Below are 16,228 nucleotides of genomic sequence, written 5' to 3'. Positions count from 1 at the left end.
TACAAACAACTTGATTAAACTACAAGTCCCAGCTCTTGATACCAATTCTTGGTTATAATAGTGCCAAAGTTCAAGAGGGGGGGTGAATTGACCTTTTAAAACTTTCTCGCAGAAACAGTGTTTAACACAGTTTTACAGAAAATAAATCGATTTATGTGAAAATGAACAGATTTATTTCAGCACTTTTTTTGTTTGAAAAGCTTTTAATTCAGCAAGGTTAATCTCAAGATTATGCAGATAAAATTTCCAAATGCACACACACAGATATCAGATTGAAAAGCAGTGTAACACAAAAAAAACAGCAAACCTTAATTCCAATTCGTGTGATTCAGGTCCAGTTAAGGGCTTGACAATTAGTGAGACAATCTATTACACACAACCTGTTTTATTAGCCTTTAACAGATTATCAGTGTTCTTATTGAAACCAAACAGTTTTTCAGAAACCAAGAACAATGAATCCCAGAACAGCAAGCTTCAACTTTAAGCAATTTGTTTAAGGTTCAATTAATAGCATTGACAGTTTCTTAAGCAGCCTATCACAGTCAGTCTGTTCAAATGGTTTTTAGCAGATTGTATACGCTCTTATCAGATTCAAACACCTTTTTCAGAAATCAAGAACAGTATGCACAGTGCCCAGAAAGAACAGATTTATTTTCAATTGAACAGATTTATTTCTTTGCTGTTTTATCAATTATGCATAAACGAAATTGCAGAGAGAGAGAGAGAATGAACACAAGCAATTATACTGGTTCACTCAACCTGAGCTACATCCAGTCTTCACCAACAACAGGTGGAATTCACTAACACACAGTACAATCAAGTACACTTCCCACTGTTCTTGAAACCTACAAGAACTTAGGTACTCTTGCTGAAAAAACCTATTTCAGCACTCACACACACACATCCACTCTCCAAGAACACCTATCAAGAAGAGGATTCAACCAAACTATTACAAGTAATAAGAAGTGAAACGACTACACCTGATTGAGGTAACAAAGATTAGCCTTAAACCAGTAGGCAAGATTGCTAGAACAGTAGCTGCACCTCACATCAAGCTTTTGGAACCAAACCAAGAACAAGCACTTTGTGATTTTCGAAATCTTTGAAGAACAAATGCTAATCCTTGAAAACACTTAACTCTCTGCTGTCAAAACTTGTTTTTGCAAATGTATAAACTGTTTGAATCGTTGTTAAACTCAGAAAACAAGTTTGCATTTTATGGAAAGCCAGCTTATAACAGATTTTTGAAAAACAGTTAAAGCTGTTATAAAATGAACAGATTGAAAATAAAACGAACAGATTTATTTTCAAAAAGGAGTTAGAGAATCTGTTAAGTGAGGAGACTTAGTCAACCATTCTGGTGCAGAGATAAAACTGAAAACGTTTAAGCTTGTCATGGCACCAGAGAGAAAAAGAATCTATTCATTTACAGATGAACAGATTTATTTTTCAAAACGAAAACAGAGAAGGTTTAACTATTTGAAACTCAGTCGTTTTGAAAAGAAGAAGACTTAGTCAAAATACCTGATGCACAAAATCAAATTTTTACAAGACTTTAGCCAAGGCATCAGTGAAGAAAATGAATTTGTTTATTTAGAAAAGAACAGATTTATTTTTATGCAGTAAACGTGTTTTTGTGTAAAACATGTGAAAACAGTTTAAGAAACCTTATGCTTGTTCTTATCACATGGCCAGTGGTTATGAGGTGAGTTACTCAGCAAAAAGCTACTCTTAGACAACCTCTAAGCACTAACTAAGACATACTTAAAGCAAAGCACAAATACATGGAAAGTACATAAATGTCTTCATCAAACACAACATACAAGTCTTCATCAAACACAACATACAAGTCTTCATCAAACACAATCTTGAAGGGGCAGCAACCATCTTCAACAATCTCCCCCTGTTTGATGGAGACAAATCCCCATAGCTAACCTCATAGCATTGTTGATTTAAGTACCTGCACTGCACCAGACTTTAAACCAGAAAACAGCAATATTGCATAACATACAGAATTTGTTTAAAGGTGCAGAATCAACTCCCTGTTTCAGCTAGCATCACCTAGCATGGTGAGCTATTTTTCTCCCCCTTTGGATTCATCAAACAACATATAAGCATAGGGAATAAAGGGATATAAAGCAGAAACCACAATCATAATAGTTCAGAAACAGAAAACCAAATTGTTCAGCATTACAGAAACTTGAAAACTGATAAAGAAAGCATTCAAAACAGAAAACTACTGATTCTTGTAGTAAAGCTCTGCAAGCTGTGCCTGAACCCCTTCAATCTGATCATCAAGGTGTTGGAACCTTGCATGAGTAGTCTCAAAGTGTGCCCTTTGTTCTGCAGACATGACATCAAGACGGTACAGCACTTGCCTCTCAAACATAGACATTGGTTCTCCACGGTATTCTGGACTTTGATAGGCAACTATGGCATTTGCAGCAACTTCCTCATGTTCAGATTGGGCAGCAGGTGAGTCATCATCCATAGAAACAGCTTCATCCACATCCTCATGTTCTGCTTGAGAGTCCTTCTCCTTGAGAACCACCCACTTGTTTTCAATTTTGTGAAAACCCATTTTGGTGAGAGTTGAAGTATCAATCTCACTTACAGCTTTGATAAGGTCATTTCTCTCATTTGTAACATCAATACCAAAGTAATCAATTAATTTGGAAAACAAGAATAGCATAGGGAAATCTGTAATCAGCCAACCTTTTTGACTTGAGCATGTGTTCATTGACAATGAACACCCAGTTTACCTTAATCTGGTTCATGATGCAATATAGGAGAATGAGATCCTCTTCATGTAAGACAGCATGGTTTGTCCCTCTTGGAATCAGTTGCCAAGCTATGATGTATGCAACTAGACGTGGAGTGAGGTTCAAATGCCCTGCATGGAATCTGTTTATGCTCTCTGTAGGATTCCTCATGCAACTTTTGTAATATTGCAGCTTGTTGAATTCTGAAATTCCACTAGTATTTCCTTTCCCTACTTTCAGTCCAACATATTTTATTCCAGCCACAGAATTCCACACCTCACTTGTGATCTTCATCTTTGTCCCTTTCACATAAGAGACAACATTCTTCCCATCCAATGTGAGGTTAGTATAAAACACCTTAACCAAGTCAGGATAGACATTACCCGTTAATTCCAGCATCTTTTTCAGTTTCTGGTGCTTCAACACAGCCCTTGTTTCTACCAATTTTTCAGATTTCAGCCAGTTGAAATCCAGCACCTTGGGTATGTTGATCTGCTTTCTGCTTGTTTCATGAATGTAGGCATTGATGCCTTCTTCATTTCCAGCGAACCATCCTTCTAACACACCTTGAGAAGTGGTTTGCTTTCCCTTGCCTTTCTGTTTTTGTCTTGAAGACGAAGCCATGTTAACCTGAATTCTTTTCTTGATTTCAAATGGTGAGAATAGAAAGAGAATGGCCAATGTGGGTAGCAAGTATTCACACAGATTTATAGCAGAATAAATGGATTGATATGGCAGTTATGAGTAGATATGCATGAAGATATTATGCTTCTGAATTTTGTGCAGAGAATCTTTGAAAATATGCACCAAATCTTTAGGGTCACGATGCATACACTCAAATTCTTATTGAGCACCCAAACCATCAAATCGGTTACATAACCATGACCAAAACCGTCAAAGGTACAGAGGTTAATGCCCACTAAATCAGTCAAGCAGTCAAAGATCAGAATTTCTCTTTCCTAGTCATCAATGCATATCAGTGCAGAAAATAAACACATTTAATTGCGAATAAACAGATTTAATTTTTCACTGCTAGGTACAATTGACATTTATAATACCCAATTCATTAAGCAGAAAATTAAACCTATCTTTGGCTAATGGTTTCGTGAACAAATCAGCAAGTTGTAAATCAGTACCAATGAACTTAATATCACATGTTCCATTAGATATGTGTTCCCTTAGAAAATGATGCCTTATTTCAATGTGTTTGGTTCTTGAATGCATGACAGGATTTTTGGTTTAAGTTGATTGCACTTGTATTATCACACAGCAGAGGTATATGGTTAAGTAAGATACCAAAATCATTCAATTGTTGTCTTAGCCATATAGTTTGAGCACAGCAACTCCCTGCTGCAATGTATTCTGCTTCAGCAGTGGAAAGAGCTACACAAGCCTGCTTTTTGCATTGCCATGAGATCAAGCTTGATCCAAGCAAATGACAGGTTCCACTTGTGCTCTTCCTATCAATTTTGCAACCTGCAAAATCTGAATCAGAATAACCAGTTAAGCTTAATGAAATATTACCTGGATACCACAAGCCAACTTCTTTAGTTCCTTGCAAATACTTCAAAATCCTTTTGACAGCATTGTAGTGTGATTCTTTAGGAGCAGATTGAAACCTTGCACACATGCACACTGCAAACATTATATCTGGCCTGCTGGCAGTAAGATACAACAGTGATCCTATGAGTCCTCTGTATTTGGTTTCATCAACAGAAATTCCAGCTTCATCATGATCCAAACGACAGCTTGTTGAGAAGGGTGTGCTGATTGGTTTACACTTGTCCATTTCAAATTTCTTCAGCAAATCCTTGCAATACTTAGCTTGACTCAAGAAAATGCCATCCTTGAGTTGTTTGACCTGCAAACCTAGAAAGTAGTTCAACTCACCCATCATTGACATTTCAAACTCACTCTTCATGACTTTCACGAAAGCTTCACACAATTCTCCATTGTTTGATCCAAAAATGATGTCATCCACATATACTTGGACTAGAATTGAGTCATCTCCTTTCTTCTTAATGAACAAGGTCTTATCCGATGTGCCTCTGTCATAGCCTTGTGAGGTGAGAAAATCACTTAGCCTCTCATACCATTGCCTAGGAGCTTGCTTGAGTCCGTAGAGAGCCTTTTGGAGTTTGAACACATATTCTGGATGTTGATGGTCTTCAAAACCTGGTGGTTGTGAAACAAATACCTCTTCATTTATATAGCCATTTAGAAAGGCACTCTTCACGTACATTTGAAATAGCTTGAACCCTTTGATGCAGGAAAAGGCAAGCAGCAGTCTAACAGCTTCTAACCGAGCCACTGGTGCATATGTCTCATAATAGTCTATTCCTTCTTCTTGATTGTACCCTTTAGCTACAAGCCTAGCCTTGTTTCTGGTGATCACTCCATGCTCATCCATTTTGTTTCTAAATACCCATTTTGTTCCAATAACATTCATCTCAGGTATTCTAGGAACAAGAGTCCAGACCTCATTAAGAACAAACTGATTCAGTTCCTCTTGCATAGCTAAAATCCAGTTGCTGTCCTTGAGAGCTTCCTTCAAATTCTTGGGTTCAACTTGAGATACAAATGCCATTGCTTCACAGAAATTGTTCAAGGATTTTCTAGTTGACACTCCTTTCTCAATGATCCCAATGACATTATCAAGGGTTAAGTCTCTTGGGGTTTTCCACTCTTTTGGCAAACCTGCAGCTGCAGTAGATTCTTGTATAGCATGTGTATCAGCAGTATCAAAATAAATCGATTCATTTTGATTTAAAACAGATTTAAATTCATTACTGTCAGGTTCATCAGCAGTTTTAGATAGGCTATGATCAGTTTCATCAAAAACAACATGCATTGATTCTTCTACTATAAGCAACCTTTTATTGAAGACTCTATATGCATGACCATTCAAAGCATAACCAATGTGCACACCTTCATCAGATTTAGCATCAAACTTACCATGATTTTCTTTGCCATTATTCAGTACAAAACATTTACACCCAAATACTCTAAGGTGACTTACACTAGGTTTTCTGCCCTTATACAATTCATATGGGGTTTTCTTAAGAATTGGTCTTATTAAGGTCCTATTTAAGACATACCCTGCAGTATAAACAGCATCAGCCCAAAAATACTTAGGAAGCTTAGATTCATTTAACATAGTTCTAGCAAGTTCCTCTAGTGATCTATTTTTCCTTTCAACTACACCATTTTGTTGGGGTGTCCTAGGGGCTGAAAAGGTGTGAGTTATCCCATGCTTCTCACAGAACCTCTCAAACTTAGCATTTTGAAACTCTCCCCCATGATCACTTCGAATAGATTTTATGCAGCAACCATTTTCATTTTGCAGAATTTTTGCTAATTTCTTAAAGGCAGAATAAGCATCATGTTTATGTGCAAGAAATAAAGTCCATGTAAATCTAGAGTAATCATCCACAACAACTAAAGCATACAAATTTCCAGCCAAGCTAGCAACTCTAGATGGACCAAATAAGTCCATATGTAACACATCCAATGGATTTTTGGTAGAGACAATATCCTTTAACTTGAAAGAGGATTTGATTTGTTTACCTTTCACACAAGCATCACAAAGCCTGTTGTCCTGAAATTTAATGTTAGGTAAACCAGAAACTAAATCTTTAGATTTCAATTTATTCAAGTGATTTGTGTGTATGTGAGCTAACCTCCTGTGCCACAACCAAGACTCATCACTTCTGGACAGCAAACACTCATTTGAAGAGTTAGTTTCCATGATATTCAACAAGTAAATGTTATTCACTCTCTTACCAGTAAACAGTGCCTTACTAGATGAATTACTTGAGATTGTGCAGCCACTTGACTCAAAATTCACTTTGTATCCTTTGTCACAAAGCTGACTTATGCTGAGAAGATTATGCTTAAGTCCTTCTACATACAGCACATTCTCAATGGTTGTTGAATTTCCTGTTCCAACAGTTCCTCTGCCCAAAATTCTCCCTCGGTTATTGTCACCATAGGTCACATGTCCTTCTGCTTTGAGCTTTAGGCTAGTGAACTTTGTAAGATCTCCAGTCATATGCTTGGAACAGCCACTGTCCAAGTACCACTGGTTCTTCTTGCTTCCAATCTGCAAAACAGAATAAAAAATATACAAATGGTACCCTTTTCAGTATAGGGTCCAGCACAGATTAACACCTTCTCTTTGGTAGCCACTTAGCTAAGTTCTTAGGCACAAGATGTCTTCTAGCAATGCAAGACCTAGATGTATGACCAGATTTCATGCAGTAAAAACAAGTTACATGAGATGCCTTTTTGCCACTGTTAAAAGCTGAAAAAACTGATTTTGCTGGAACAAAAAAACTTGAAAGCTTTTTGACATTGGTTGTATTTCCAGGGATATAACCAAGTCCATTCTTATTGAAAACAGCATTCTGTGATCCAAGAAGAGACTCAAGGTTTTCTCTTCCCTTGGTGAAATTGGAAAGGGTTTTCAGCAAATATTCCACTTGTTTTTCCAATCTTTTGCAGTTTTCACAGTTTTTAATAGAGGCATGCAAGCAAGTCAGTTCAAGGCTTACCAAATCTGTTTTGGCCTTATGCAATTCTTCCTCAAGTGTTTTTACTTTAGGTGCAAGCACATTATTTACCTTTTGCAGTTTATTGCATATTACAGCTAGCCTATTGGCTTCCTCATGTGTTTCCTTGAAGGCAGCAAGCAAATCATCATAGTTATCAGAATCAGCAGAAAAATTACTTACTGATTCAGAGCTTGACTCCTCATCCTTCATCATAAAACACAGATTGTTCTCCTCATGTTCTGTTGAAGAACTGCTAGTTGAGGAAACTTCATTTTCCTCCCATGAGATGTAGGCTCTTCTTCCTTTGTTCCTTTCAAATTTCTTGCTGGCAGATTTGTCCTTAGTTTGATTGTCTGGACAATCTGTTTTGATATGCCCTGTTTTGCCACATCCAAAGCAAGTATATTTAGAGGAATTTAAATCATTGGGTTTAGGATACCTTCTTTTCTGCTGGTTCCTATTTTTGCTTTTCTTCCTCAAAAATTTGCTGAATCTTTTTGTAAGAAGGTTGATTGTATCATCATCTTCAGCATCTTCCTTTTCTTCCTTGATCTCATCCAATTCAGTTGCTTTCAGTGCCAAACCTTTGGGTTTCCTCTCTGTTGTTTCCTGTTCTTTAAGTCTTTTAAGCTCTAACTCATGCTCCATCAGCTTTCCAAACAGTGCAGTAGTTCCCAATTTTGACAGATCACGGCTTTCAGAGATAGCTGTCACCTTTGGTTGCCAGCTTCTGTCGAGGCACTTCAATATCTTTATGTTGAGCTCCTCTTTATCAAATTCTTTTCCCAAGCCAGTGAGGTGATTCACAATGTGGGTGAATCTTTTTTGCACATCAGCAATGTTCTCTCCGGGTTGCATTCTGAACAGCTCATACTCTTGGATGAGTGCATGTTTCGTTGACCTTTTTACATCCTCAGTCCCTTCATGAGTCACTTCTAAGACTTCCCACATCTCCTTTGCTGACTTACATTCAGATATTCTGAAGAACTCGTCCATTGTCAATGCAGAAGTTATGATATTCTTGGCCACAAGATCATGTTGAGCTTTTCTCCTTTCAGTATCATTCCACTCTGATCTTGGCTTTTCAACTTGTTCATCTTTGACAATCTGCATTGGCACATAAGGTCCATTGACCACAGCTTCCCAAATTAATGCATCAATGGATTCCATAAAAATTCTCATTCTAACTTTCCAAAATGCATAATTCAATCCATTAAACATAGGTGGTCTATTTACAGCAGAACCCTCAGCAAAAAGCACATTAAACTCAGACATTTTTACAAACAACTTGATTAAACTACAAGTCCCAGCTCTTGATACCAATTCTTGGTTATAATAGTGCCAAAGTTCAAGAGGGGGGGTGAATTGACCTTTTAAAACTTTCTCGCAGAAACAGTGTTTAACACAGTTTTACAGAAAATAAATCGATTTATGTGAAAATGAACAGATTTATTTCAGCACTTTTTTTGTTTGAAAAGCTTTTAATTCAGCAAGGTTAATCTCAAGATTATGCAGATAAAATTTCCAAATGCACACACACAGATATCAGATTGAAAAGCAGTGTAACACAAAAAAAACAGCAAACCTTAATTCCAATTCGTGTGATTCAGGTCCAGTTAAGGGCTTGACAATTAGTGAGACAATCTATTACACACAACCTGTTTTATTAGCCTTTAACAGATTATCAGTGTTCTTATTGAAACCAAACAGTTTTTCAGAAACCAAGAACAATGAATCCCAGAACAGCAAGCTTCAACTTTAAGCAATTTGTTTAAGGTTCAATTAATAGCATTGACAGTTTCTTAAGCAGCCTATCACAGTCAGTCTGTTCAAATGGTTTTTAGCAGATTGTATACGCTCTTATCAGATTCAAACACCTTTTTCAGAAATCAAGAACAGTATGCACAGTGCCCAGAAAGAACAGATTTATTTTCAATTGAACAGATTTATTTCTTTGCTGTTTTATCAATTATGCATAAACGAAATTGCAGAGAGAGAGAGAGAATGAACACAAGCAATTATACTGGTTCACTCAACCTGAGCTACATCCAGTCTTCACCAACAACAGGTGGAATTCACTAACACACAGTACAATCAAGTACACTTCCCACTGTTCTTGAAACCTACAAGAACTTAGGTACTCTTGCTGAAAAAACCTATTTCAGCACTCACACACACACATCCACTCTCCAAGAACACCTATCAAGAAGAGGATTCAACCAAACTATTACAAGTAATAAGAAGTGAAACGACTACACCTGATTGAGGTAACAAAGATTAGCCTTAAACCAGTAGGCAAGATTGCTAGAACAGTAGCTGCACCTCACATCAAGCTTTTGGAACCAAACCAAGAACAAGCACTTTGTGATTTTCGAAATCTTTGAAGAACAAATGCTAATCCTTGAAAACACTTAACTCTCTGCTGTCAAAACTTGTTTTTGCAAATGTATAAACTGTTTGAATCGTTGTTAAACTCAGAAAACAAGTTTGCATTTTATGGAAAGCCAGCTTATAACAGATTTTTGAAAAACAGTTAAAGCTGTTATAAAATGAACAGATTGAAAATAAAACGAACAGATTTATTTTCAAAAAGGAGTTAGAGAATCTGTTAAGTGAGGAGACTTAGTCAACCATTCTGGTGCAGAGATAAAACTGAAAACGTTTAAGCTTGTCATGGCACCAGAGAGAAAAAGAATCTATTCATTTACAGATGAACAGATTTATTTTTCAAAACGAAAACAGAGAAGGTTTAACTATTTGAAACTCAGTCGTTTTGAAAAGAAGAAGACTTAGTCAAAATACCTGATGCACAAAATCAAATTTTTACAAGACTTTAGCCAAGGCATCAGTGAAGAAAATGAATCTGTTTATTTAGAAAAGAACAGATTTATTTTTATGCAGTAAACGTGTTTTTGTGTAAAACATGTGAAAACAGTTTAAGAAACCTTATGCTTGTTCTTATCACATGGCCAGTGGTTATGAGGTGAGTTACTCAGCAAAAAGCTACTCTTAGGCAACCTCTAAGCACTAACTAAGACATACTTAAAGCAAAGCACAAATACATGGAAAGTACATAAATGTCTTCATCAAACACAACATACAAGTCTTCATCAAACACAATCTTGAAGGGGCAGCAACCATCTTCAACAGGGGCCACGTACCAGAGGTTGATGGATCGGGTACTTGCACCAATGCTGGGAAGGACCGTGCAAGCCTACGTCGATGACATGGTCGTGACCTCGCAGGAGAAAAGCAAGCACGTTGCGGACTTGGAAGAATTGTTCACGACGATCGCCAAGTTCAAGTTAAAGCTCAACCCGGAGAAATGCATTTTCGGCGTGGAGGCTGGAAAGTTTTTGGGTTTTCTCTTGACTGAAAGGGGGATAGAAGCTAACCCGGACAAGTGTGCCGCCATCTTGGCGATGAGAAGCCCGGCTACGGTGAAAGAGGTCCAGCAGCTAACAGGTCGGATGGCAGCCCTATCTCGCTTCGTGTCAGCTAGCGGAGAAAAGGGGCATCCCTATTTTCAATGTCTGCGACGCAATAATAAGTTCGCTTGGACGAAAGAATGCGAGGAAGCTTTCGTTAAACTGAAGGAGTATCTGGCGAGCCTGCCGGTTCTGTGCAAACCGCTGGTGGGGATCCCTCTCAGGCTGTATTTTGCTGTGACTGAGAGGGCGGTGAGTGCGGTGCTCGCCCAGGATCAAGATCAGGCTCAGAAGCCTATTTATTTTGTGAGCAAGGTGTTGCAGGGCCCAGAAACGAGATATCAGGCCCTGGAGAAGGCTGCGCTGGTTGTGGTGTTTTCGGTGAGGAGGTTGCGCCACTACTTCCACAGTTTCACAATACTGGTGATCACTGACCTGCCCATCCAGAAGGTCTTGAAGAAACCCGACGTTGCGGGAAGGATGGTGAAGTGGGCGGTAGAGTTGTCAGAGTTTGATATTAAGTACGAGCCTCGAGGCCCGATCAAGGGGCAAATCTTTGCAGATTTTGTGGTTGAACTCTCATCAGAGGCGACGCGGCTTGAAGGAGACGATTTCCGTTGGGTACTCTCGGTGGATGGATCGTCGAACCAGCAGGGTAGCGGTGCTGGAGTCATATTGGAAGGACCCAACGGCGTGCTGATTGAACAATCTTTGAGGTTTGCTTTCAAAGCCAGCAACAATCAAGCAGAGTATGAGGCGCTGATCGCCGGGATTTTGCTGGCCAAGGAGATGGGAGCTAGGGTGCTGATGGCTAAGAGTGACTCGCTGCTAGTCACGGGGCAAGTAACAGGCGAGTTCCAGGCTAAAGATCCACAAATGGCGGCTTACTTGGCGTATGTGCAGGAATTGAAGAGTTCCTTTGCCTCCTTTGAAGTAGTACATGTGCCCAGAGAGCAGAATGCCCGAGCTGACTTGCTTGCTAAGCTCGCCAGCTCAGGCAAGGGGGGTAGGCAGAGGACGGTGATTCAAGAAACTCTAAAGACGCCGAGGGCATTTGTAGCAGATCACCTGGTCCTTCAGATAAGCAGGTCGACGGAGAGAGCAGCGAGAAGCCATAAGTCCTTGACGCAAGAAACTCTGAGATCGCCGAGAGTTAGAGCATGCTGAGGAGAGAAGGTGGACGTGATGCAGGTCTGCGCCGCCCATGAGCCAGACACTTGGATAACGCAATACAAACGGTGCCTGGCAGATGGCCTCCTCCCGTTGGATCCGACGGAAGCTAGGAAGGTAAAGAAAAATTCCAGCAAGTATACGTTGATTGATGGCGATCTGTACAGGTTTGGGTTCACTCACCCGCTCCTAGAATGTATACACGGCGAGAAGTGCACGAGAATTATGGCAGAGCTCCACGAAGGTATATGCGGAAGCCACGTCGGGGGTCGAGCTCTGGCCGCGAGGACTCTCCGTGCAGGCTACTACTGGCCATCCATGAGAGAAGATTGCAAGAAATATGCCCGATGCTGTAAACAATGCCAGCAGCACGCCGATTGGCATAAGGCACCTCCCGAGGAGTTGAAGTCGATCTATAGCCCTTGGCCGTTTCATACTTGGGGAATCGACATCCTGGGACCTTTCCCGCTGGCGATCAGGCAAATGAAGTACTTGGTGGTGGCGATTGAGTACTTCACCAAGTGGATTGAAGCAGAACCAGTGGCCCAGATCACCGCACACAAGATCGAGGGTTTTGTATGGAAGAACATCGTGTGCCGGTTTGGAGTGCCTAAGCGCCTGGTGTCAGATAATGGGACGCAGTTTGCAAGCCACCTGTTGAAGAAGCTTTGCGAAGGGGTGGGAATTCAACAAGTGTTTGCATCCGTCGAGCACCCTCAAACAAATGGCCAGGTGGAATCAGCTAATCGGGTGTTGTTGAGAGGTTTGAAGAGAAGGCTCGAGAAAGCCAAGGGAAGTTGGGCTGAGGAGGTGCCCCGTATAATCTGGGCGTACCACACCACCGAGCAGTCAGGAACCCACGAGACCCCGTTCAGCTTGGTCTATGGGTGTGATGCCATGATTCTAGTGGAGATCCAGGAGAGCTCGCCGAGATTCCAGAACTTCGTAGAGGAAGATTCGAATGAAGAGAGAAGGCTGAACCTGGATCTGCTGGATGAGGTCAGGGAAGAGGCGAGGTTGAAGGCTGAGGCCGTGAGAAGGGTTGAACGAAGATACAACTCGAAGGTGATGCCAAGGCAGTTTAGAGAGGGCGACTTGGTGATGAGGAAGGCCCACCAGTACGAGATGGAGAATAAATTGTCACCCAAGTGGACTGGACCGTTTAGAATAACCGAGGCGCTCGGGAACGGGGCCTACCGCTTAGAGACGCTGGAAGGAGGGGCGATCCCTCGCACCTGGAACGCCACACACCTGAAGTTGTACTATAGTTAAGAGCTTTGTAAGTAAAGACAAACACAATGTTATATTACAATGTCTCTGTTAAAACAGTTTGAAGGGGGCACTCTTTTTTCCCTAAGGAGGGTTTTTAATGAGGCCACCCAATAAAAGAAGAGTTTTCGAAGTATAAGGTGTTTTCAGATTGCATGTGTGCTATTTTCAAAAGTTTTGAAGAAAGACCTTGTCATTTGTACATGATTTAAGGCAAGAAAAGATATATCGCGTGCTTTCTAAAAGGTTTTAAGTCCTCATCGTTTTTCGGCGATTGGAGGCACCAGTTAAGTTTTAAGTCCTCATCGTTTTTCGGCGATTGGAGGCACCAGTTAAGTTTTAAAGTCCTCATCGTCTTTCGGCGATCGGAGGCACCAGATGAAAGACCTCAACGCTCTCGCGCGTCCTGAGGCAAGTAAAAGACCTCCTCGCCGTCGAGCGAGTGCAGGCGAGAAAGAGTAAAAAGTCCTCCATGTTTCTGGGGGCGAGAAGATAGAACCCCTGGGGCAATGTAGAGGCAAGTTAAAGACCTCCTCGCCGTCGAGCGAGTGCAGGCGAGAGAAAGAAAAGGTCCTCAGTGCATCCAGGGGGGAGGAGATGTACACCCTGGGCAAGTTGAGGCACCAGATAAAGTCCTTATCGCCGTTGTGCGAGCTAAGGCCAGTTAAAGACCTCCTCGCCGTCGAGCGAGCGCAGGCGAGAGAAAGAAAAGGTCCTCAGTGCATCCAGGGGGGAGGAGATGTACACCCTGGGCAAGTTGAGGCACCAGATAAAGTCCTTCTCGCCGTTGAGCGAGTTCAGGCGAGTTAAAAGACCTTCTCGCTTACGTGCGAGCATAGGCAAGATAAAATCCTTCTCGTCTCGAACGAGTTCAGGTATGGCGAAGAGGGTGGAAGAAGCTTGAAAGGTGGCTAAGGTAGGTTCGAAGAGAACGCCTAGTCAGCCGGTCTTGTGCTCTGAAGTTCAGGGGGGCAAAGGAAGATCCCAAAGGGCGCTTCTACCCCAGATAAAGAAACGATTGCCAAAGCATGAGGCTAGGAAAAGCTGATGTTACCAAGAGGTCTTGGCGATCGGGAAGAGTTTAAACGACGGCGAGAAGGTTGAAAGACTTGTTTGATAAAGCAGGTCGAGTAGGACCTTGTTTGAGCCAATGATTGAGTTACAGTTCGTTGCTTGAAGGGTATTCTTGCAATAAGGTTAGTTGCCTTAAGAGTACAAGTTGTTTAAAGTGATTATTGCTTAAGTTTGAATTGGCTCGAGGCAGTTACGTCAAAAGTCGCGTTTGCAAAATCACTAAGTTAAATCCGACAAAGTTAAACATGCAAAGAAGGCTAAAGCGCTTAAAAGGAGTCAGGGGAGAGAATATCCAAGCTTTGCGATTGAAATGAGTATCTGTTAAGAATGCATAGGCGCGAGTTTATTACAAGATATATACAAGGGAAATCATAAAGTAGCAGATGAGGTGGAGTTGATTAGTCTTCAGCAGGAACGACCTTTCCATCTACTACTTCGTTGTTCAACGACACCATGCTGAGGTCAAGATCGGGGAATAGGCATGCGAATTGTTCCCGAGCGGCTTCGAATCCAGCAGCCAGAATCTGAGCAGAATTTAGCTTAAGTTCTTCAATTTGCCCTTGAAGTTCTTCAACCTGCTTCTTGAGCTCTTTGTTCTGCTGCTCTAGCTCTTCAACCTGCTTTCTGAGTTGTTCGTTGGTCTCTTGAGCATGGAGAAGGTCATCAGTAACCTTCTTGGATTCCGTTTGAGCTTGGGCCAACTCAGCAGCCATCTTTCCTTTCTCCTTGTTTGCCTCGGCGAGATCAGCCATGGCGTCGTCCCTCGCTTTTTCTACTTGCCCAAGTAGCTTCTCGCGGTCGATCGACCTCTGCTCCAGTTTTTGCACCTTGGCGGCGTCAGCTTGAATGTGAGCCTCCAGGTCGATCGCCTTGGCGCGAAGAGGCACGATTTTTCTTTCCAACTCGACCTTCTCTTGGGCAAGATCGTGAACTTTGCGGCGAAGGTCAGCAGCTTCCTTGCGTGCCAGCCTGAGCTCGGTATTCAGGGCATCCTCCACTCGGGAGTGTTCGATTTCTGCGAGCGTCAGGCTGAATAACATTTTCTCCACCTCGACCTTCATAGTGCTATTTTCAGTCTTGAGGTTGAAGAGATCGTCTTGAAGCCTCCTGGTGGAGCTCTCCACAGCCCTCGTTATGATCGCGGGGATATCCTCTGCTATGGTTTTCAACTTGGCAGTTAGAGGTTCCCACATCCTTGTGACTTCAAGGGAAAGGTTTGCGGCTTGGAGAGGCGCCAGGGGGGCTTGTTGAGGGTTCTCGCCGCCACCTTCCTTGGAAATATCTTCAGCGGTTGCTTCCTGGCGTGGCGACGCAATCGGGGATTCGGTAATCAGGATTGGAGAGGTATGAGCCACCTCATCCCCGATTGGAGCATTTTCTGCAGCTGAAGCATTTGAAGGGGGGGCTCCTCCAGCTGACATGTGTGGCGTAGAGGCGCTTGGGGGGTCCTCCAGGAAATTTGGCTCTTGGGCCTCAGCTGCAGGTGGCGCAATGGCCAGTGGAACTGCTTGGACTGGTGAGGGAGGAGCCTGCGGTGTTGGCGATGATGGAGGAGGAGCAGGCGTCGATGGTGGTGTTGAAGTTGGAAGAGGGGGTGGAGCAGGTGGAGAAGAAGGTGCCACCCTCTTCCTTTTCGTAACGAGGCCATCCTCTGTGACCTCGTCATCCTCTTCTTCCTCCTCATGGACGATTTGAGGGGCTTTTCGCTTAGGTCTCTTAAGGACCAGTTTCTTGCGCTGGGTGGGTTCCTTGGGCGGTGATCGCCCATGAACGATGGCCTTCTCGACCGCCGAGTTGGGCACCGTTTGGGAACCGGTCGCCAACCCGTGGTTTCGGGCGAGCGCCTTCAATTCGGCGAGCATGTTTCTGCCCAACATGTTGTCTGCATAAAACGAAAATGCATGGGTTAGCTCAGAGAAGAAAAAGATAAGTGTATAAGGTAATAAGCAGCAGAGCAGATGGTATGTGCAGG

Source organism: Phaseolus vulgaris, chromosome 11, assembly GCF_000499845.2.
Source record: "Phaseolus vulgaris cultivar G19833 chromosome 11, P. vulgaris v2.0, whole genome shotgun sequence".
Lineage (NCBI taxonomy): Eukaryota > Viridiplantae > Streptophyta > Magnoliopsida > Fabales > Fabaceae > Phaseolus > Phaseolus vulgaris.
The sequence above is the reverse complement of the archived record's forward strand: the minus strand, read 5'-3'. Positions refer to the sequence as shown.